The 22,942-nt window shown below is 48.4% G+C and overlaps 1 long non-coding RNA gene across 1 annotated transcript; it reads left to right on the forward strand.

Moving 5' to 3' along the window:
• The first annotated feature begins 18,187 nt into the window (after positions 1-18,187).
• LOC141571926 (uncharacterized) lies at positions 18,188-22,273 on the forward strand. The gene is made up of 3 exons (XR_012496970.1): positions 18,188-18,848; positions 19,641-20,066; positions 20,377-22,273. It is a non-coding gene; the product is annotated as an uncharacterized LOC141571926 (long non-coding RNA).
• Positions 22,274-22,942: the final 669 nt, after the last annotated feature.

Below are 22,942 nucleotides of genomic sequence, written 5' to 3' on the forward strand. Positions count from 1 at the left end.
GCAGCCACAGGAATTATATTAATGGCCAACGGCTCACTGGTTACAGCTGACGACCAACTAGTCACAGCTGATGGCCATTTACTACCTGAGCCATCACCTTTCCACGTGAGGCCGAGAGCCTGGAAACTGCACTCCTGGCTCTGTCCCCATAGAAGTCCAATGCGGTGTGAATCCCTTACAAGTTCCTATGTGAGGTACCTCTTTACATTCAAAACATTTTTCCATTTACAAAAGTTGGGGAGCTTGTATGTACCAAACCAGGCCCTTCTGTGACAGGGAAGACCATGTATGTGCCTCCAATTTGGGTGGAATTACTGGAATTCTAGGTTGATTTTTCAAAATTACAAAAACAACAGCAACAACTAATAGAATATATAAAGCACAGGGTACTGCTAACCATAAAAAAAATGTTTAAATAAGAGCTATAAAAGGAAGTGAAAAATTACAAGGATTATAACAGGGGACATATGTTTCTGAAAAAAATTGGGGTGGGAGTGAATGCGTTTAAATCCATCCTACAAAAACCTGGATAATTTTTAAAAAGTGTTTTAGGAGTAATGCTTATTACTTTATCACTGACTTACTAATTATCAGTCCCAGGAGAAACTGTTTTAATTATGCAGCAGCCACCACCAGTGAGAGTCTCTGAGGCTTTTTACGACTTTGCCAGTCGAAGTTCACATAAGATATGATGTCCTGTTAAAATACAACCAGGTGAGAGTTTGATCACCTGTTTCGTGATAGTCACGCAAACGCCCGCAAGGAATAGCTGAGAGGAGAAATGGCGGTTTAACTAATGGTTTGGACGAAGGACCATAAAAGCTCCTGTTTTTTTTTTGAAAATCTTAACGGCAGTTCCTTCTTTCAAAAGGCGGCCATGTGACCAGTGCTGTATGCGATTGTTGTTTGTTTAAGATTTCACTGTTGCGTTTGGCTAGTGATCACGGAGCTACCACTTGTTTTGATAAGACAGCTCTCCTTTGGAGGAAATGAAATGCATTTCCTGAGCTTCAGAACCAGAATCTACCATTGTCTGCTGCTTTTTCATTAAACAATAGCACGGAGGATAGACAGAAACAAGAGGATGAAGCTGAAATAATGAACTTCAAACCGTCAGACAGTACTTGTCCTCAAGGGAGTATGTAATAGAACAGAACCTGAACGCTGTCCATCAAAATACTCATTTTTATCCAATTCTCACTGTGAGTTCAAGCGTAAAAACACTGAGGTGGGGGAGGCCGGATGGCCCAGTTGGTTAGAGCACGAGCTCTAAACAAGGTTGGTGGTTCAGTTCCCGCATGGGATGGTGGGCTGCGCCCCCTGCAACTGAAGATTGAAAACGGCGACTGGACTTGGAGCTGAGCTGCGCCCTCCACGACTAGATTGAAGGGCAGTGACTTGGAGCTGATGGACCCTGGAGAAACACAATGTTCCCTAATATTCCCCAATAAAAATTAACAAAACAAAATGAAACAAAGCAAAACACTGAGGTGACACACAGTTCACTGGTTACAATGGCCAGAAAAAGACAAAACACACTTCTGAATGCACATGAGATAAAACACTCTTCTGAACACACATGGATGGGCAACGTAAGAGTGACATGAAATGGATCCACACAGCATCTTTCCCAAGCTTTTTTAAGGATTCCCTTAAGTGTATTAAAGAAACAGTGGTGTGAAGGAGGAGAAAGCTGGCATCAGAGGCCGTCCTGGCCGTCCTGGTCCCAAGGGAAGGGAAACGAACAAAGCCCGAACCGTGGTCTCCAGGGCTGGAAGGTCAGGGCACGGTTGGCTTTCCTTGAGGTGCTGATAACAGCGCCGGGGAGCTGGCTAGTCAGGGCTGCGATGCCAACTCCAGATGCCAGCTGGCCAGCCCGTCAGGCATGCAGGCTTCCGCAGGAACCACTGCGATCAATACCTTCGATTACAAAATGCAGTTTTCCCAGGAGCTCCGAGAGCCACCACGTATTTTCTTTGTATCCATCTTCATGATGGATTTGGGAGTGTGTTAGAGGCAGGTGTTTTTGTGCTTCCATTTTTGTCCATTTATTGAAAAATCAAAGCTCACAGAAGTTAACTACAACCCCAAACAATACGGTGAATCTCCACAAATAAAAATCCACACCCCTCCGATTTTTGTTTGTTTTCCTAGAGCTAGTCTATTCCTGAATTTTTCACTTGTAGAAAAAATGAGGTAGGGTTGCCAGTCAGATAAACAACAGGTACATTTTTAATATGAATATGTCTTTTGCAATATTTGGTACATACGTTGCAAATATTTATTATCTCTCTGAAATTTACATTTGACTGGATGTCCTATATTTTTTATGAAAACTTAACCAAGGGAAGAAACTAGGTCTCTCTACATCCAAGAACGAAGGAGCTTCTCTCGTCCTTATTACAAAGCACTGACTCTTTCAAGCCCACACCCTTCGCTGAACTCCCTCCACCCAACCTCGGCCCCCAGCGCCCAGCACCGCCTTTGCTCCCTAGCCCTTTGCCTTAGATGCCACTTAGATGGGGCGCTGCTTCTGTGCCCCCCTCTCAGGGGACTGATACAGGTGTCTGCGTAGCACGAGGTGGCTGCCACTTCACAGCTCCCACAGGGGCCACGTCTGTCCCCTTCCAGGCTGCCCATACCTTCCTTGTCCAGGCTGACGGCGGAGGCACGGACAAACTCAACCTCACCCCACTCAGCCCAGCCGTCCTGCCCAGGATTCTGGACTTCCTGCCACATTGGAGCCTTTCTCTTTCAGTTAGCGAGCTCTTGTTAGTTATTTTTAAATTTTTAGCTAAAATATTGTTGTTAATTTGGACATGTCAGGCAAAACCACAGTGTTTGGCACTTAGTGCATAGGACACGTTGTGGCATGAATGTAGGGGTCAAAGTAAGAAAGGGCACACGTCCCACGGGATCAGAAAGCAATGCTTCCACGGTTATATCACAGACGCTTTTTAAAATGCTAACTGCCCCTGGGTATTTCAGTGTGCCTCCAGCAGAAGAATGAACCTGGGCTACTTACTGGGCACCCTTTCCTTACTACCCGATTGCCAATTTCCCCTGCTCACTCCTGCAATGCTGGAAAGGCAGAACAGCGTGGTGTATGTGGTTAAATCTGGTTTAAATTGAAAAAATGCTCAACATCACTAAACATCAGAGAAATGCAAATCAAAGCCACAATGAGATATCACCTCACCCCAGTTAGAACGGCTATCATCAACAAGACAAATAGTAACAAGTGTTGGAGAGGCTGTGGAGAAAAAGGAACCCTCATACACTGTTGGTGGGAATGCAGACTGGTGCAGCCGTTATGGAAGGCAGTGTGGAGGTTCCTCAAAAAATTACGAATAGAATTACCATATGACCCAGCAATCCCTCTCCTGGGTATCTACCCAAAAAATCTGAAAACATTTATCCATAAAGACGTGTGTGCTCCAATGTCTATTGCAGCTTTATTTACGGTGGCCAAGACATGGAAACAACCAAAATGTCCTTCGATAGATGAATGGATAAAGAAGCTGTGGTATATATACACAATGGAATACTATTCGGCGGTAAGAAAAGATGATATAGGAACATTGTGACAACATGGATGGACCTTGAGAGTATAATGCTGAGCGAAATAAGTCAGACAGAAAAAGCAGAGAACCATGTGATTTCACTGATATGTGGTATATAAACCAAAAAGAACAAAAGAACAAGACAAACAAATGAGAAACAGAAACTCATAGACACAGACAATGGTTTGGTGGTTGCCAGAGGGTAAAGGGGTGTGGGGGGTGGGAGATGAGGGTAAGGGGGATCAAATATATGGTGATGGAAGCAGAACTGACTCTGGGTGGTGAACACACAATGGGATTTATAGATGATGTTATACAGAATTTTACACCTGAAACCTATGTAACTTTACTAACAATTGTCACCCCAATAAACTTAAAAAATAAATCTGGTTTAAAGCCCATTGAACTGAGAGTGACAAAGTCAGAAATAAAAGCACCAAGCGTCCGTCCTAATAAACGCTTGGTGTTTACTGAATGACAGAGTGACTGAAAGAATCAATGAACGAGTGAATGAGTGAGAAGGAAAGTGGCCATCAGGTTCCCCATTGAGCAAACACCAGTTCCCACCTTCCAGCTCCACCCGCCACCACCAAAAAAAAAAAAAGAATCCCAAGTACCACAGAACAGTCAAGGACATCACGGTCATTTTATTAATATTAAGAAGGGTGTCAGTCATGTTGCACGCCAGCTCTAAAGCTAGGTGGATGAGTCTCCTACGGCTGCTGTAACACAGTTCCAAGCACTGGAGGGCTTAAAACAGCAGCAGTGCATTTGCTCCCTGCTCTGGCGGCAGAAGTCTGAAATCAGAGCGAGGGCAGCGCCTGTCTGTCCCTGAGGCCCTGGACACTCCTCGCCTCATCCCGCTTCTGGTGCGGCCTCAGTCCTTGCTGCTCACTGTTCCCGGGCTTGCAGCCGCACCGCTCCAGCCTCTGCCGTCACCACATGGCTGTCTTCCTGCTGGTCTGTCCTCACGTGGCTCTTCCCTCTTCTGATAAGGACACTGCTCACACGGATTCGGGCCCACTCTAACGACCTCGTCTTCCCCTGATCACATCTGCCAAAACCTCATTTCCGGGCACCTTATTACAGGCACCAGGGTTAGGACTTCAACATAGCTTTTCTGGGAGACACAGTTCAACCCACAATACTAAATGTCACAATTGTATGTCACACACATGGGTGACTCTGCACACCAATTGGTTTACAGCTAAATAGTCGTCCAAGTCAGTTACCCGTAGGTTACAGGAGACTGGGAACTCTTTTCCCATTTCCCTGAGTCCTGGGGCTATAGCTCAGTCTAATTCATGGACACTTCACCCACAGCACCACCCATGAGGCCTAAGCAGGTGCTCCGTAAATGTTTTCTGAATAAATGAACTACCAAGCGAACAAATGAGCACACGTGCACATGGAATAATCACGGCCACCGTGGGCTTATGCACCGATGGACCACGGCCCATTGTGTTGAGTGCCCCAGGAAAGGTACAAACGCTGCCAACTGACCTGGCGCATAGGCATTCCAATCACTTAAAATCATACACGTATTGAGAGTTCTTTGATTTCATTAGACATTGATCATATGTTTCGTCTACGCATGGAAATGAACAGGAACATAGAAGCACTGTGAATGGTAAGATGTCTGAACAGTCTTGGAAATCAGCATGCAACCCTGAATTGCGTGTTGGCACGTCGCCCACATCCAGGCTTTTTCATGGGGGTTTAACCTCCGAGCCAGTAAGAGCAGGGGGGAAGCTTGTTGTACATGTGGATTCTACTATTGGGATTTCTGAAGCTGCTAATGCCCATTCTGTAAATTTTGATGACATTGCTTTACAATCTTAAAAGAAGGAGCAAGAAAACTTTCCTGGAAACAACTGAACTCATTTCAGCACTCGGGTGACCAAGACCATTAGGGATTAAAGTCTCCAGGCCTGGTCAGGCTGTGAGGAAACGCATCCCGACACATGGTGGCAGGAAGGAAAAGTGACACAACTTCCGTGAAGGGAACGTCGACAGGACCCATCAAAATACAAAGCATGTATCTTTCACTTCTAGAACAATAACTTACGGCAGCAATTCTTAAACTGTTTGGTTTCAGGACCATTTCATATCTAAAAATTACTGAGGATCCTAAAAACTACTGATATTTACCGCATTAGAAATTAAAACTGAGACGTTTAAAAGCTATTTATCATATAAAATAAGTTCTTGAATGATAATATACATAGCACATTTTTATTTAAAAATTATATTTTCACTGAGAAAGACAAATACCATACGATCTCACTTATATGTGGAATTTAAAGAACAGACTAAATGAGCAAACAAAACAGGAATAGACTCAGAGATACAGAGAACAAACTGATGGCTGCTAGATAGGAAAGGTGAAGGGATTAGGAAGTACCAATTGGTCGTCACAAAATAGTCACGGGGTGTGAAATACAGTAGGGGGGATATAGTCAGTAATGTAAAGACTGTAGGGTGTCAGACAGGGACTGGACCTATCACTGGGATTACTGCATAGATTATGTAAATGTCTAACCACTGCGCTGCACACCTGAAACTAACATAAAATAATATTGAATGTTAACTATAATTATATATAGTCACGGATGTGGAGTACAGCACAGGGAATATAGTCAACGGAACAGTAACTAACAGCTTTGTGCAGTGTCAGAGGGGTAGTAGACGTGCGGGGACTATCACTGTGTGAGGGCTGTAAATGTGTCATCATTATTTGTTTTATACACCTGAAACTAATAATGAAATGAAATGAAATTTAAGAAATTGTATTTCCAAAAGAGTTTGGGAAAAGAGGGCATTGTTTTACCTTTCTGCCAATATCTCGAACGTCTGTCCTGAGAAGCCATCTGGACCCACATCTGCTCTGCGTCCAGCCCGTGAGAAATGCTGTTTTGGTTGAAGTCTGGAGGAAAAGCGGCCTCGAAGCCCCTTGAAGACCTCTGGAAGGGTCTCAGACCTGCAGGGTCCATGCTTTGAGAACCCTTGTGTCACAGACAGTGAAAGGACTCACAAGCCAGCTTATTCACCAAGGTCCTGTCCGTGCCAGCAACAGATGGCAGCAAAGTGTCCCTGAGAAGCGTCAGACGAAACGAGGGGTGGAGCAACTCTGTGCAACATGAAAATGAATGACGTGTCGTATGTGCCGATACAGACCAATGCCAGAGTACTGAGTCATTATGTGGAAATAAAGATGTATTGTTAGGAGCAAAGTGAAAATAAGCCGCAGAGGGATGTGCATAGCATTTTATCATTTATATGCATATACATAAAATATATCCGGAAGGAAATGCATTAAAATGTTACTGACGGCTGCCTTCCCAGAAGGGACTGGGGGTGGGGGAAGCTGGAGTTTGAGGGTTTCAGCAGGCTCACTTCTCATCGTGCCCCATCATATGTAGGCATTATCCGATGAATACTTAATTAATGTAAACACAAACTTTTAACTATTTTGCAAGGTTATTCTGAGGATGAAATGGATTAATTAATGAATGCATGGAAAAATGCCTAGCTCATTGTAGATATTCAATAAATGCTAGCTGTCAAAAATAATTTTCAAATAGTATAATAACTGGAGGTTTGTTGTGTTTCATTTCCAGGTCATCCACTTCTGGGTCCCCCTAATTAGCACTGCACCCCTGATCGTCTCCCCTAAAGTAGCAACTGTCTCAGGTCTGGTTGGAACAGCACAACACAACAAGTAGGCTGCTAAACCTGTTAAGCTTTTCTTTTCTTTTCTTTTTATTGGGGAAGCAGAATGGGACTTTATTGGGGAACAGTGTGTACTTCTGGGACTTTTCCAAGTCAAGTTATCGTCCTTTCAATCTTAGTTGTAGAGGGTGCAACTCAGCTCCAGGTCCAGTTGCCGTTGTTAGTTGCAGGGGGTGCAGCTCACCATCCCTTGTGGGAATCGAACCCGGCAACCTTGTGGTTGAGAGGACGCGCTCCAACCAACTGAGCCATCTGGCCACCCGGCAGCTGAGCGGCAGCTCACTGACTTCATTCTAGTTGCGGAGGGCGCAGCTCGCGGGCCCATGTGGGAATCAAACCGGCAGCCCCATTGCCCAGAGCTCGCGCTCTAACCAACTGAGCCCCCTGTCCGCCCCAAGCTTTTATTTTCAAGTGTTAAACATTTCATGTCTATATTTTGGTAATTATTATTTTTAAAACAGTATCTTTTCTTTTCCCCTTGGGTCTGCTTAACCCCCACTAGAGGGAATTATCCAAGAACCCAGGTGGTTTTCCCTGCCCTGGGCTGGGACCAGGGGTGACTGAGTCATTGATGCTACGCTTGCCCCCGCATTTGGGGGTGCTCCTTCTTCTCCAAGGATTTATTTCCATCTTGGTTTGTTTCTCCCTAGATTGGCACTTAGAAGTCAGCCCATGCATAGCATTAGTTGCTTGATGAATAATAATAATTCATTATTCTGTCTCACTTGGTCTTAGACTCCTAAGATTTTAGGCAACACCAATATTTCTTCCTTGGTGTTACTCAACAATTACAATCTAAATTTAAGATTCAATTTATTTAGGAAAAATGCTTCACCCATCAAAAATTCAAAATTACTTTGTTCTGTGTTTTAAACAGCAAAGGTAAAAATAAGCATTTGACAGCTGCCACCATTCAGAGTAATGTGTTGGACTACCATGGTCCAAAATCATGTCATTCCCTCACCGAGCTGTCTGACACTGTCTTATACATTTCCTCAGGCTTCTCCATCATCACCACGTCTCCTCCCCACAAAACTCTGGAATAGGGTTGAGTACATTTGGTCTCAGAGTCTGAAGCCCATCAGTCATGGCCTTGAAGCTACACCATCATGCGCTGGGCCCTGTGTGATGTTTGCTGAGATTTCTGGTGTGTTCATCTGCGGAGTGTGTTCATTCACGCATTCCTTCATTCCTAAACCTATGGAATGTCTACTGTGTAAGTATTGGAGGGTATAGTGATGACTAAGACACGACCCAAGGCAAACTCGGAAACCACTTCCACTTATATTTCCCTTTGACTGTACCTCTCCTGGCTGGAAAAACAACACAGAACAAAACACGACAAAATAAAATAGAACACAGTGCTATAGCCTTTTTCTTATGCATCTCTTGTGATGACCCTCTTCCTTTAATGTTACTTTGGATTTATTACATTTATTAAAACCACATAAGGTGAAGCTACTTCTAGAAGAAAAGCTACCTTGACTTTGAAAGTTACATGGCTTCCTTCCAGCATAGATCACTGTCGGACTGCCGCAGCTGTTCTGTCACTCCACTGATGTCACCGCCAATGCAAGTGTGTTGTGCTGCTGTGACTTCACCTGTGTGTGGACGGCTGTGAGCCCACCCTGACCGCAGTCACTGTGGCAGCACCACTACGGGCGGTCCCCACACTGACGTGGATTTACCAGCTCAATGTCATCAAAACTGGATTCTTTTCTCTGGCGTCCTCAACAGGAAATGGGGGGTGACAAGTAATTAGAATGCCCAATAATGATTAATTACTAAGTGTGGGAGAAAGTATTTGGAACTCAAAGGAAACAGGATGAGCAGCCACGGGAAACATCCGCTTTGTAAATGTCAGTCCATAAACTTACAAAACTGCTGATGTGATTTTGAAATTGTAAACCCTGGGCGTTGGGCGTGAGGAAATCTGTCATGTCACGAAAGAATTCACTCCTTTAATTGATCAAACTAGATTTATTTTTAGCTCTTGGGAATGTATCTATCACATAAAACAGGGTGTCATGCAGCCAGATCTGAAGGGCCTACCAAAGGAAACGCTTTCGGGCTGTGCACAAATCGCCCGTAAACTCCACTAAGGGGAGACCTCACCTCTTCCGACCTTGTTTCTTCTGGGCAATCGCCCCTCAGGGGTAAGCACACCCGGGTGTAAGGCACACCTGGGAGTAAGACACACCGGCTCCTTGCTCCGGGCACAGCTGACTTCTAAGGAACAAGGGAGCCTCATACACATTCTCTCCGACCCCACGGCAGCCCCCTGAGGTCATCACACCTGGCGCCCACCCCTGTCACCCCTGACACAGAAAATAAGGACATTGCTTTTCCCTAGGAGCTCAAAGCAGAGACATCATGGAGGAGCCAACTACAGGAGAGCAATGGGGTACCTTCTCTACTGCTGGCATTTGCTGGCACGCAGTGGCTTCCGTTAGCAGCCGACAGAATATTCACATCCAAGGATGTGCCAGAAACTGTCCCGCTGGCCATGGGGAGGAGTCGGCCTGTCACAGCAGAGCTGGCTCCTGCATGCAGCGGCAAACAGAGCATGCCGGTGAGTCTGGGGGACACCGTGATGTGAAACAGGGGTTGTGACACTCATGGAGGGCGGTATCACCCTTCCCATGAAGTTGCACATTCTCCTGAAAATTCCAGGGCCATTTCCTGTGCAGCTGGACTTTTGCTTCTAAAATGGTCACATACTGTTATGTCATGTGCCTTATGTAAAGCCGGTTACTGTTTTTAGGAATTTCCTACTTTTCTGAGCGAGACACCACCTGGCTGATGGGATGTGGACACCCCCGGTTCCCGGTTTTCCTGTACTTTCAAGATGAGAGAAAAAGGCTTATTCATTCCACAGGGGTAACATCTGTGAGTGGGGTACCAGGCAGAGCTGAGCTGGGGAGCACGGCAGGCAGGACCCTCCCCTTGGGACCCTGTCAGTGGCCTCTGATTGGGTGGGGCTGAGGCACCTCCAAGCCAAAAAGCCTGAAGCTGCCACTGCCAAAGCTAAAGCTCACTCAGACATAACAAGGCGCCCTGGGAGCGTGGGGGGAACCTCCTGGAGTCAGCCAGAGCAGCAGGAGGGCACTGCTTACAGGCTAAACTGCAATCTGAATGCCTCTGAAGCCCAGCTCCCCAGGCCAGCAGGTGACAGGCCTCAGAGCCAGCGGCGGATGGGAGCGCTGTGCCACTAAGTGCTATGACATTGCAGGGACCCTGGGGGGCCCTGCCCGGATGAGCACAGGCGTGGCAGAAGCCCCTCCCACTCTGTAGGGAGTGTAGGCCTAGGGCCCGGGCTTGGGGATGTCTGAGCAGAACTCCAGCCCAGTTCTGGGGACCGCTGAAACCAAGGCTGCAGGCTTTCTGCCAGCTGGTCCTGCTCGTGAACAAATCCGATGTGGGCGCATGTTTGGGTGAGAGACTACAGAAAACTGGACTCGCTCTGGTGGGTCAGGTGGAGCTCCCAGCTGTAACCTGGGAACCTGAGCTCTTTGGTGGTCATGTACGTATGGACACCCAGCTCTTCAGCTGCCCAGTGCCGGCCCTCTCCAGTGCGAGTTAAATTCTCTGTGAAGTCATGATTCTTGATCCCAGTGTCGATGAGTGGCCCTCAAGGAAGGACTGCTCACTCCCATTCCCACGCGTCACCACTTGGCTCTTCCTGACCCCTTGGACTTCTGGAAGCAGCAGCCAGACTCTCCCTTAGGACTCTGCCTTGTAGGCACTTGGCTGTCATGCGATCGGGTGGCTGCCTCAGCGCCATCACACTGTCCTAGCGGGGCCTGACACCAATTCCGGGGCCCAGGGGCGTACTCCAGCCCAGCTACCCAGACAGCCTGTGTGATCACGAATGTTTGCCTGGCTGTTGGTCTCCTGACACTGCTCGGCAGTTATCTTGCTCACAGCCTTGCAGGTGGGCATTACCATCTTAGATCTGGAGATCCTCCACGATGACCTCCAATGGGCCACTGGCACCTCTGGGCAGTTGCTAGATCACTGACGGTCACTGTTCATCTGGCCCCAAGCAGCGCCCTCCCCTGCATTTCAGAACGTCTCAGTAGAAGTTGTGGGCACTCAGACAGTCCAGTACCAGGATCCAGGGTCGCCACAGAGGACAAGGGGACTTCACGGGCGGTGGGAGCAGGAATGGAAAAGCCACCAGAGGCCCGCACAGCCCTCTCCCTTTATTTCCTTGGCTGGGCCACAGTGTCTTGTTTGTGCCACTTCTCTTGCTTGGCTCACAGCGTGCCCTTGGCTCATCCCTGGACGTGCTGGGAGACCACTCAGTTGCATCAGTTCAGTTTATAGGTCTCAGTAGTTAGTTCCCCAGAAGAGGGAATTTTGCTGGTCCAGACTGTGTTAGGTGAGTCCCTCGTCCAATCTCCCAGAGCAAAATGGCTTCCCAGGGCACTGGTGATGGATCTGGATATCTTACCTGGCAAACGGTGCCTGCCCCCCACCCTGAGCTCTCCTACCTCACTCCCTTCCTTTCCTGGTCTCCAGCCACTCTGGCCTCTTCCTCTTCTCCACTTAGGCCACCCCTTCCGCCCTCAGGGCCTTTGCACCTGCTGCCCACTCCTTCTGGAGCACCCGGCCCAGGCGTCCTTACAGCCTGTTCCCTCTGGATACTCCGGTCTCAGCTTTAGCATCACCGCCTCCAGAGGCCGTTCTGACCGATTTTCTTAAGCTGCTCGCCAACATATGGTCATACTCTTACAGTCCTTGTACTTCCATCATAAGTGACATTCTTCTGTTCGTTTATTTACTTTTTTAATAGAGCTATCCTGCCTTTAGAATTATAGTTTCCAAGGAAACAGGAAGCCGGCCTGTCTTTTTCATCCCTGGATGCCAGCACCTGGTACACAGCAAGTGCGCTATAAATCCTCCTGAAATGAGTGAGTGGCAAGGCCGTGGAGGCCCTCTCCTTCCGGAAGGAGGCAGGACTCAGGAAACAGTGTCACCACTCTTAGAAAAGACTCCAAAATGTCTACTGTGTGGAGGGTTTCCTAAGCTCTAACCCAAGGGTAGTTCAGAGCTCAAGAACCATGTCTGCACAAAAAGCACACCTTCCCAAGGACATTTCTCTGTCCTGTGTTCTCCTCTAACCAAGTCGTTAAACACCCACATTCCATATTTACATCCCACTGTGTGGCACTCACGGCGCTCGTGATTTCCCATTGGACATTCCAATGTTCTGTAAGAGAACCATCAGGGCTGTTACTATCCCGTGTGGGAGCCGACCAAATGGAACTTGAGAGAAGTCATCCATAGTCACATCACTTCTAAGGGGGTGGGTTGTTAGCCAAACTCGGATCATTTCAAGTGCACACTTTCTAATGACTTTCTTGGATCTGTAATAATTCAAGGCAAGACGTCTCAGCCCCACCCAAATGTACAACTCCGGCACCAGGGGCAATCTTGCCAGCAGAGACGGTGAACACCATCCTTCTGCCACGATGGGAAGAACAGGCCTAGAACCCCAACTTCCCCACGGCCAGTTCTCAATTCCTGAATCGTTCCTGGTCTCTGAGGGGGGGATTAACACCCACCTCACAGGACGACGGGAAAGAGCAGCGATGACAAGCACCCGCTCAGGAAGAGGCAGTGTCTAACTCTGCGTTGGCACATTCGTCCCACTCTGTGCCCATCCCTGTACCCAGGGGCGGTGGTCTGAGAGGCCCGGGCCTCATCTTTGGGCTACATTTGCGTTTACACACACTGACCGTGTACTGAAACTATTTTGAGTAGCGTCATTACAGTTTACCAGATCTCCTACCCTTCACCTAAGTTTTCCGAGTTTCCAGCATATACATTATGACCTTTATATATATCTTTATATAACATCAGCAAAGGTGTCTTTAAATATAATCTTTACACATTTGTATTCTGTCAAAAACCCACTGGAAACCGTGGGATACAAGAAACGGCCATATCAGCCCTTTGCATTTTCCGTGTGCCTATCTGTATTATATGCACCGTCTCATTCAATCCTCACACACCCTGTGAAACACGTGTCAACTCCATCACACTGTAATCCAGGTATGAGCCAGGGCCCCACGTGACTCAGGTGTACTGGGTGCCACGCACGAAGGAAGACCGTTTGGTAGCCAAAAATAACTGGAAGAAAGCGGGCTTCATCTGTCTTGTCCTTAGAAACACTAATTCGCATCCCCAACAGTACCCCCAAAAATGCCCCTGTCTTAGTTTCCTACCAAAGTACCACAAACTGGCTAGAACAGAAATATATTGTCTCTACAGTTCTGGGGGCCAGAAACCCAAATCCAGGTGTGGTCAGGGCCACCTCCGTCCTAAGGCTCTCGGGGAGGGTCCTTCCTTCCAGCTTCTGGGGACACCCGGCAATCCCTGGTGTCCCTTGGCTTGTGAATACATCTCTCAGATCTCTGCCTTCTGTCACTCTCTTCTCATGAGGACAGCAGTCATACTAGATTTTTAGGCCTTCTACTCCATGTGACGTCACCTCAACTTTAATAATTAATCTGCAATGACCCTATTTCCAGATCAGGCTCCATTCTGAGGTTCCAGGAGGGATGTGCATTTTGGGGGTCACTGTTCAGCCCAGGACGGCCTCTGTCTTTCTTCTGAGTCATCCTACAGCCTGTAGCTAAAGTCGTTCACTTTTCAAACACACTCTCCTGGGCCACGACCAGCCTGCGGTCTTCTCCCTTCACTCGCCACATGGCTGTTTGTTGAGGAGGAGGCTTAGTCTCTCTGACTTGCTTCCCTTCTTTCTTCACTTTTGCCCATTACTTGAAATTTTCGTAGCAAAAAGGAGCCGAAGAGTGACGGAGGGGAGATCATTTAGGATTCTCCTTAGAAATTGGGAAAAGGGGGCGATGGTGGGGATGCGAGGGGAGTGGGTGACGATGGAGACCCTGGGTGGGATGGTGGAGAAAGGTGCCGGGGCCCCCGCCAGTCAGCACCGGACTCCGGCCTCTGCCCACACGGCTGCTGTGCACTCTGTTCTGCTAACGACAGCTGTCCTCCTCTTCCTTTTTCTGTTTGCAGGTTGACCAACACCTGCTTTCTGTGCCACTGGGTGAGGAGGCTGTGGGTAAGTGACAGAAGGTGGTGTCGCCTGGCTGGGAACACAGTGGCCGCCCTCACACACCTTTGGGCTCTGGCAGGAGTGGCCAAGCCCTGGCGTCTGGCCTTGTCTGCCCACGGCTGGAGGCGTCTCAGTTCCTGACGAGGCTCAGGTTTGAGGGATGCAGTCCCAGCGCCCTTCAGCCCATGTCCCACAAGCCCGGGGGTGGGGGGTGCAAGGGGGTCCTGTCCTGACCTCCTGCCAGGAGTGACTGCACAGCCGGCCGGGGCAAGGTCAGGAACGGCCGCGCTGGCACTGCTACGTGTCATGCTTCCATTACGGTGTTAATGCCGGCATTTTAAAGTTAGCATTCCATAAACTTTAAAGAAGAAACACACTTTAAAAAATTCAAAATTTATGAACATTATAGAAATCAGGAATGTCATTGATAAAAGTAGAAATATTAAACACATGATCATTTTATAATAAGATTTTTTGAATCATAGTTTAAAAGGTGATAAATGTTCCACAAACATGAACAATAAATTATTAATGAAAAATGAAATACTGTGTATTTCTTAACAATGTGATCTTGAAAATCAGCGTGCACCTGGCATTGTTGCAGCATATTTGTGCAAATGGCTCATGACTGTGGTAAAGCTCTTCCAATGTACTCAGACGCTCAAACAAAGCACTTGTGATGTATCTTCATCTTGCTTAGTTTCCATCATGTGTAGTTAGAGATTCTGGGGCAGGATGAGTGTCAAGTTAACACTCCACTTTTTCAGAAGCATCTTGAACCAGAGGAAGAATTATCTGGAAGATGTGCTTGTCCATTATCGTTTTCTTCCTCCCCGTGAGGATTCCAGAGGCACAGAAGCTTGCTTTTCAAATAAATGTTTCTTGGTCTGATTTGAAATTTTACAGCAGCATTTAACATCATGAAAGAATTTAAAAATCAGCATTTCCAGACTTAGAGAGATAGTCTATGTATGAAAGCCCACGTCCATGTGGCAGCGACCAATCGGAGCCAGCACCACCATCCCTCCTGGCTGCAGAACGTCAGCCAGAACACTGGCACGGCTCTGCCCACAGGTCCCGGTGGGAACTGGTGCGAGGTGATGGCGCCCTGCGAGGCTGAGACGCTGAAAACTGGGGCCAGCGCACAAGAGTCAGCATCAGCGTCTTCAAAAGCAAACTCCATGCAGCCCCACTGTCGTCAGACACTCCCGTTCTAGAATCCCACTGTGGCTCTGATTTCCATAGGAAGTGCAAGGAGAGCCCTGTGCTACTCTCTGCTCCTACATGCGGCCTTTGTTCACAGCTGTGTTCTGACATTTACCACTGTGTCTGAAGCTACGTCTCTGTCACCTCCCTCTCCTCTCTCCATGGAGCTGTTGTCCCCTGAAGGCAGACACAGTGGCAGTGTTTTCACTTGAATCCAAGTCCCTAACATAATGCCTGGCACACCAAAGAATGCTCTGAAAAGGTTGGCGTTATATTTCAAAAAGTTTAAGAAGATTTAAGGAAGACATGTTTCAAAGACCTTATTCTATTGAACAAAAGGAAAAGAAAAACTAGGATTTCCATCATTTATTGGATGAACGTTTCATTGCCCCATAAGTTATCATAACTAAGACAAAGTGTGTATAACCATGTCTTGTTTTCAAACATAAAGCAAAACCTGTCTCCCTTTGGGGTGGGGGTGGTCTACCCTTGATTACTGGCTTCAGAACATACTGGAAAAATGATATACATGCAGGTGGGTTTTCTGGATTTTAACTAGTTACTGATTTCCAAAGCTACAATACAACACAACAGTGAACAAAAATCACATGTTTACCGGTGAGTCTGTGATTTTTTCAGCTTCTGACATTTTTACCTTAAGTGGATGGAACTATACTTGACTACAGAATACCAGGTGTCATTAGGCACCGAATGTTATGTTCCAGAAAAACATCGACAACCAAAGGACACAACACAAGCCTTGGGTGACAAAGGAGCCGGCTGGGGAGGTGTTGTGGGCTGCATCGCCAAGCAGGCCCTGCCAGGGGCCTCTCTGAGGCAGTCACTGGCTGTCCTCTCAGGGCACTGTGGTTCTGCGCTTAACCTCCCAGGCTCACGCTGAAGCAGGACAAGGCCGTCTTCCCCGCCGTCCACTGAGGGGCTGCAGCAACCGAAGGCTGGGAGCCTCCCTGCCGGCTGGAGCGACCAGGACTGCTTGTGGCTTCATGCCGACTCCCTGCTTAAACTGATGTTAGAAAAACGAGTGGGACGCCTTAGCTCCCATGATGGAGAGTCCAGATATATTTGGCTCCATGAGCTCAGAAGATGTCTCCAGGACCCAGTTTTCCTCTCTCTTGTCTCTTGAGTCTGTTTCCATCTGTTCTGAAGCAAGTTATTTCCGCAGGGGGTCCTCACAGACTCCAGGCTCCTACACCCTCACCCCTCTCCTGGTCACTCCAGCCAACGTCCCAGGGCCAGTGCTGATTGGATCTACTTGGGTCATGTGATCATTCCTGACCCAAGTGCTGTGGCCAAGGGCATAGAGTGTATCCAAAGGCAGGCCACGCCAAGATCTGGAGGAAATGTCTCTCCCCTCACAAATCACACAGATGAGAGTGATTCCCCAAAGGAAATCAGGGTGGCTTAACAAGAGAATGGGGAAATCGATTCCAGATAAACAGAAACGACATACGCCCCACACACCAGTTAGAGGCTCTTGTGAGCTTAGGGCTTCACGTGTGTCAGCAGTATGTGGGCTGGTGTTAGCACTCATCCCCCTGACTTACTATAATTACCTGCTGTATTTTTTTGGGAGACATTAGCTAAGTCCTATTTTTCATATATGAAGAATTGTCTTTTGGACAACCTGGTCTTTCTTCATCTGTTTTTACTGCTATGCAACACAATGGAGTGTTTCTAATAAAACCATCTAGAGTGAATTCATTTGTCTTTCATTTTCTCTCTGTTTCCCTTTATCCCTGCTCCCGTTTTCTCTTTCTTCTTCCCCATTTTTCTCCGTATTCTGTCCTCTTTCTCTACTTCCAAGTATCTAAATAATTCTGGTAATGTTAGTAGCCTGTCCTAAGCTTTTTTTTGTTTTGTTTTGTTTTCATATTGGAACAAGGGAAAGGATGGTTGGCTGGCTGGCTGGCCGATGGATGGATGGATGGATGGATGGATGGATGATGGTGGATGGTGGATGGATGGATGGATGGATGATGGATGGATGGATGGATGATGGTGGATGGATGGTGGATGGATGGATCAATGGCGGCATGTGTGGGAGGATGGATAAATAGAGGGAAGGAAGGAAACATGAAAGAGGGAGGAAGGAACGAAGAGGTGGGTGGAAAGATGAATGGAGGGAGGGATGAATAGTCTGACATCCATTAGATAAATTCACTGCTTACTATTTCATGTAATGATGCAGTATTTGGTCAAAGAGTTAATAAGCCTAATAAGTCTGACTGTCACTACATATGGGAGGGTCACAGTGAGTCTGGCTCATTGTTAGTGAGGGATCCTAGGTAAGGAATGTTCCCCTCTGAGGTCACTAATGAACTCTAGAAATCTGTTTTCTGGAACCATCTTGGGTGCTTTCTTTGGCAGGAGAGAATGTTTTTTGTTTTCTTTTTTTATAAGAGCAAAGCCTGACTATAAGTTTCTGTGTGTTTCTGCTCTTTGTCACTATGAAATGTCATCACTGGTGGCCGAGGCAAGTTTTTAGGCAAAGATTCTTCCATGTTAATGGCGGAATACAAGCGGTACGGTAAATTGTAATGTAACTTATAGACGCTGATCCCTTTTCCAACACAGTTTGACTATGGCAGCCTTAACCCTTGAAAGGAAACAGCAACATGCAGAAGCAGGAATTTCAAAAGCCAGACACTGAGACCAGATGGGAGCTCCTCACAGACCACTGTCTACATGCCAAGTCTCTGTGACTCCTGCGGGTCAGCGTGTCCCAGCGGCCTCACTAGTATGGACCAGCCCACCATGTGTCCTGCCTTCCCCTCGCAGGAGGCTCCAGACACGTCTCTGTGCCAGACCCCAGAGGCCTCCCGCGGTGGCCGGCACCTTCTGTGATGTGGGAAGCCCAATTCCCCTGTCCCGCGTGTCTGTGTTGTGCTGAGCGCGTCCAGGGAGGGAGGTGGCTGTGAAGGAAAGCTGCTTTTCAGGCAGCCCCAGTGCCTGGTTTTTTCCTGCCGCTTTCTGTAAATAATAGAACAAAGCCTGTTTTCTGCCAGAGGCCTCCCACCCTCCTGGACGCTGAAGAAGCCGACCTGCCAAGCTCCCCATCCCCCATCTGCTGTTGGGTCCTCTATGCTCTTCTGGGCAGCAACCTCCTTTTCTGGTGGGAAAGACAACGGCCATGCAAGGAAACGGCTGCCGGGAGAGGCAATTCGGGTCGGGGGCTTCAGAGAACCGGACCCAGGGCCCTTCGGCCGGCTGCATAACTCATTCCTTACAGAGGCACCTGGGTGAGCCACAGTTTCTATTTCCACTCTGCATTTTTCATGTTCTTTCTTTCTTCCTAGCATTCTGGGCCTTGCCTCAAGGGAAAAGATAGGGCGAGGCTCTTTGAATATTTTCTGCATATTTTACTACAGCCTTGCCTGCCAGATGACAGAGAAAACCCCAGATATTGGAAGGGAGGGGCCCGCTGGTGGGCGTTTGCATCCCTACAACTTGTTAATGAAATCCTTGCATAAAGCAAACCGCAGAGGGGTGTGTTTTCCCTGAGAAATCAGAGGATAATTGGGGTTGGCTCTCCTGTCTGTGCTTTTACCATCAAAAAGCATCGCTAAGAATAGAACATGTAGACAAAAATACAAAAGCTATGAATCTTTACAACCATTTAAAATAACAGGGCCTACTCTGAGTCCCCTAAAAATAGTCATTTGTGAACTGTCCCCATTTTTTATAAATCAAGCACCCAAAATGCAAATCTACCAAATTAGACATTTAACCTAAAACAATGAGCTCCGCGGATACATTTCATTTATGCTTTGAATCACCAGCCACTTTTCGTTCCTTGTGAAGCACTCAGACAATTTCAGAAGGATACGGTTTAGCCCACTCTGGTTCCCAGGAATTTAAAACTTATTTTTCTCCAAATGAGCTGTCTTATGGGGCAGATTCACTTGAAATCATGTACTTTTCCTTCCAGTGCCACGCTAGAACATTCTCCTGACGACACACCATGGCAGCATGGTGACGTTTGAAACCCTCAGTAAGGACCAGCTCTGGTTTATTTTTTCCTGGTCCCACAGGGAAGCCTTGAGACACACAGGCTCCTGCGGCATTTCACAACTCACTAGCGCCCTCGCTGGCCCCCTGGAGCTCTGCCTGGCTGTCCTTGTCACCTCCAGGACCCCGAGGCCATAAAGATCAGTCTCAGACGGAGGACGGAGGATGCTACTTCCCCTAAATTCCAGTGGAGCGCATCCTCGCAGCAATCCCACAAGGCATGGAATATTATTATTTCCATTTTCCAAATGAGGGAAGAGGGAACTGGGGGTCTGTGCTCCGCTCGTGGTCACACAGCTTGAAGTGATGGCGTCACAAGCTGAGTCCAGGTTGACCCGCGTCCAGGACACAACGCTCAGATACCGAGCGTGGGGCAGGAGGTTGGCCACACCTGGGCGAGGACGCCCAGAGGCAGCCACCCACGGCCGCCGCCTGCCCACCTGGACGAGGTGAGGTGCCCAGAGCTGGGCAGAGGGCAGGAGGAAGCTGGCGGGAGCCGGGGCGGGAAGGCTTGTGGGCCGCGGTCCTCCAGGTTCACCCTCGCACCTGGCTGTTATTTTGGCAAGGAGGTGTTTCCTCTCCAAGGTTGGCTTAAGGGAACTCATCTGGAATTTTAGGAAGTTTTTTAATTAGAAAAAGGAAACAAACATGTGTGAGTTTTACTGGACTCTAGCCAAGGAGCCGAGGGTGAAATGTGCTGCCTGCTTCTAAGGCACCTGTCATATTTAAGTGACATTGTCGTATTTTCACATTCCTCAGACGCTGCTTCCTCCCAGCGTGGAGCTTCTCCTAGGGACTCAGAGGTCCGGGAGGTGACCTGAGAAGGAGGCATGTGTGCACTTTCCCCAGTGGTGTCCCACCTGTGACTTCTAACGGGCCATCAGCGAGCCCCCGTTCTTTCCAGCTCTGCTGGCTCCGGGGGATGAGCTCACACCCCAAGCCTCCTCCCGCAGCCGGCTGGCTCCTCTCCACGTCACCGCCTCTCTGGAGCCACCGACCAGCCCCCGGGGGATCACAGTCTTGTTGGAAACACAGACTCTCAGCCACGCTGGACCCACTGAATCGACTTCACATTTCCACAAGACCTCCAGGCGACTGTGGGCACCTGAACGTGTGAAAAGCGCCCCCCTAGGTTCCTGACTGGTCTCTGGAGTGGGCACACAGTAACTCGTTTCTAGAAGCAAGAGCCACAGAGTCATCCTTTCCTGGGGACAGCAGGTGAGTGGCCCGGGGATCGCCCTCGGCCTCTTCTCCGCAGCTTCTTTCCGAAGCTACTTTGCACAGGCCCCTGACCGTCCCTGGTAACCTCTGCTCCACCCTTGCTTATCCGCCAGAGACACACGACTTCTTCCTGGTAATGCCCGCCTGTGCCCCCCAGGGTGCATCTGGGTCCCTCAGAACACCTGGCTTCGTCCTCCCCTGCCCTGCTTCTCACCTCAATGAGACCAGGAGGGCAGTCCGGCTTCATTCTCCTTTTTATCCTGGGCCTTTGGGCGAAGCTGGCACACAGGTCACACTCCATGGAGACGCTGAATGAGACATGGGATGTCCTCACAAACCCTGGAACCCAAGGGCCACTGGGACCATAGCTGAATCGTGGGTATGATGGGTCGTTCCATAACTTCCTCCATTAACTTGACTATTTCCAAATGAAACAGTGAAGGGGTCTGGAAGGTGTTACAACATCACAAAATGACCGGGATGGAACAACGTTGTGGGAATTTCGTATCAGTGTACGTATCCTTCCCCCATCAGCTCTGGGCCACATTTGCTATAGGGCCTGTGGGGCATCGCATGGCACCTCATCTGCTATCACCTGCCTGTTCTCTTATTATAACTATTAACAAAGCAATGTCTTTGGTGAAATTTGGTGAAGCACCTCTTCGGTTGCACTGTGTCCCCCAGAAAGAAAAGTTCACATCCTGCCCCCTGACCTGTGACTGTGAGCCTACATGGAAATAGGGTGTTTGCAGGTGTGATCAAGTTTAGGAGAGGTCATTGGGGTGGGACCGAATCCAGGATGACTGGTGTCCTTATAGGAGCAGCAGAACACACACACACACACACACACACACACACACACACACACACACACACGAGGGCCGTGTAAGGCGGGGCAGAGACTGGAGTGGTGCGGTAGCTGTGAGCCAGGAATCCTGGGGCCCCCGAACGTGGAGAGGCCCGGCATGAGTGTCTCCTCGGCTTCTGAAGGAGCACGGCCCTGGGACACCTTGCTCTCGGACTTCCGGTCTCCAGAATTGTAAGGGAATACATTTCTGTTGAGCTGAGCTGCCCGATTGCAGTGCTTTGGCTCAGCAGCCCTAAGAGGTGAATTCCTACTTCAAGTGTGGACAAGGGCTGCTGATCACCTTATTTACAACCGTAATGTCCCCACAGAGCTCTGCTGCCCACCAGCCCCACTTTCCCGCACCGTGGGCCATTTAAACACACATCCTGGCCACAGCATTGTCTCTCCCTGCCCCAGGCAGGTTCCATGGGGCAGTGACCATCTGTTCTGCTGACGGATACATTCAAGGGCTGAGGACAGTGCCTGGCATGTTGCCAGACTTGATATATATTTTTTGGATGAAAAACTGGTATTTTTCCAATGGTAAGAATGTATGAATTGAGAGAATTTGCCATTTAGTTAATACAATAAATGTCCAAGAACGTATTCTCACAAACTCTGTGCAAAGGACTCGTTTGTGTGAAAGAACAGTGTTTTGTGGACAGACTGCTCACTGCTTATACATCTGTGCGTCTTCTCCCTGGGTCCGTCTGTGGTTGGTGCTGCTCTAGTCTGTCTGTCATTTGACCCATGGGGCACTCACGCTCTGTCCCCCTCCCACCCTGGACATCAGACTCCCATCTGCTTGTCTGCTCCCTCCTCCAGCCCCGTCTATCCTTCCACTATAAGCTTCCCCTGAAAGGATCTTAAGTCCAGGGGTTTACTTGCCCTTCATACAATCTCTATTAATTACCACACTGAATCAGCTTTACCTCAGGTCCCTCCTGGTAGGTTTGGTGCTGAGTCATAGAGAGCTACTTCCCCTGTTATAACAAGGAAAAAAAATATGAATTAACTTTTCTTGAGCCCGTCAGAGAAATGAGGTTGCAGGCAGCCAACTGCCCAAGCCTTGAATGCTTTTGCCCTGGTTCATCCGCACACTGCTACGTATCCTTCAAAGCTGAATTTGGGGGCTTCAACGCGAAGACGGATGTCCCGGGCCGTCCTGGCTCCAAGAGCTGCCAGCTGTCATCCTTACCTGCCTTCCCACCAGCCCACAACGCCCAGGTGTGCCCAGGGTCTCCCGTCTCCCCTCCT

The sequence above is a fragment of the Rhinolophus sinicus genome, linkage group LG05, assembly GCF_036562045.2.
Source record: "Rhinolophus sinicus isolate RSC01 linkage group LG05, ASM3656204v1, whole genome shotgun sequence".
NCBI lineage: Eukaryota > Metazoa > Chordata > Mammalia > Chiroptera > Rhinolophidae > Rhinolophus > Rhinolophus sinicus.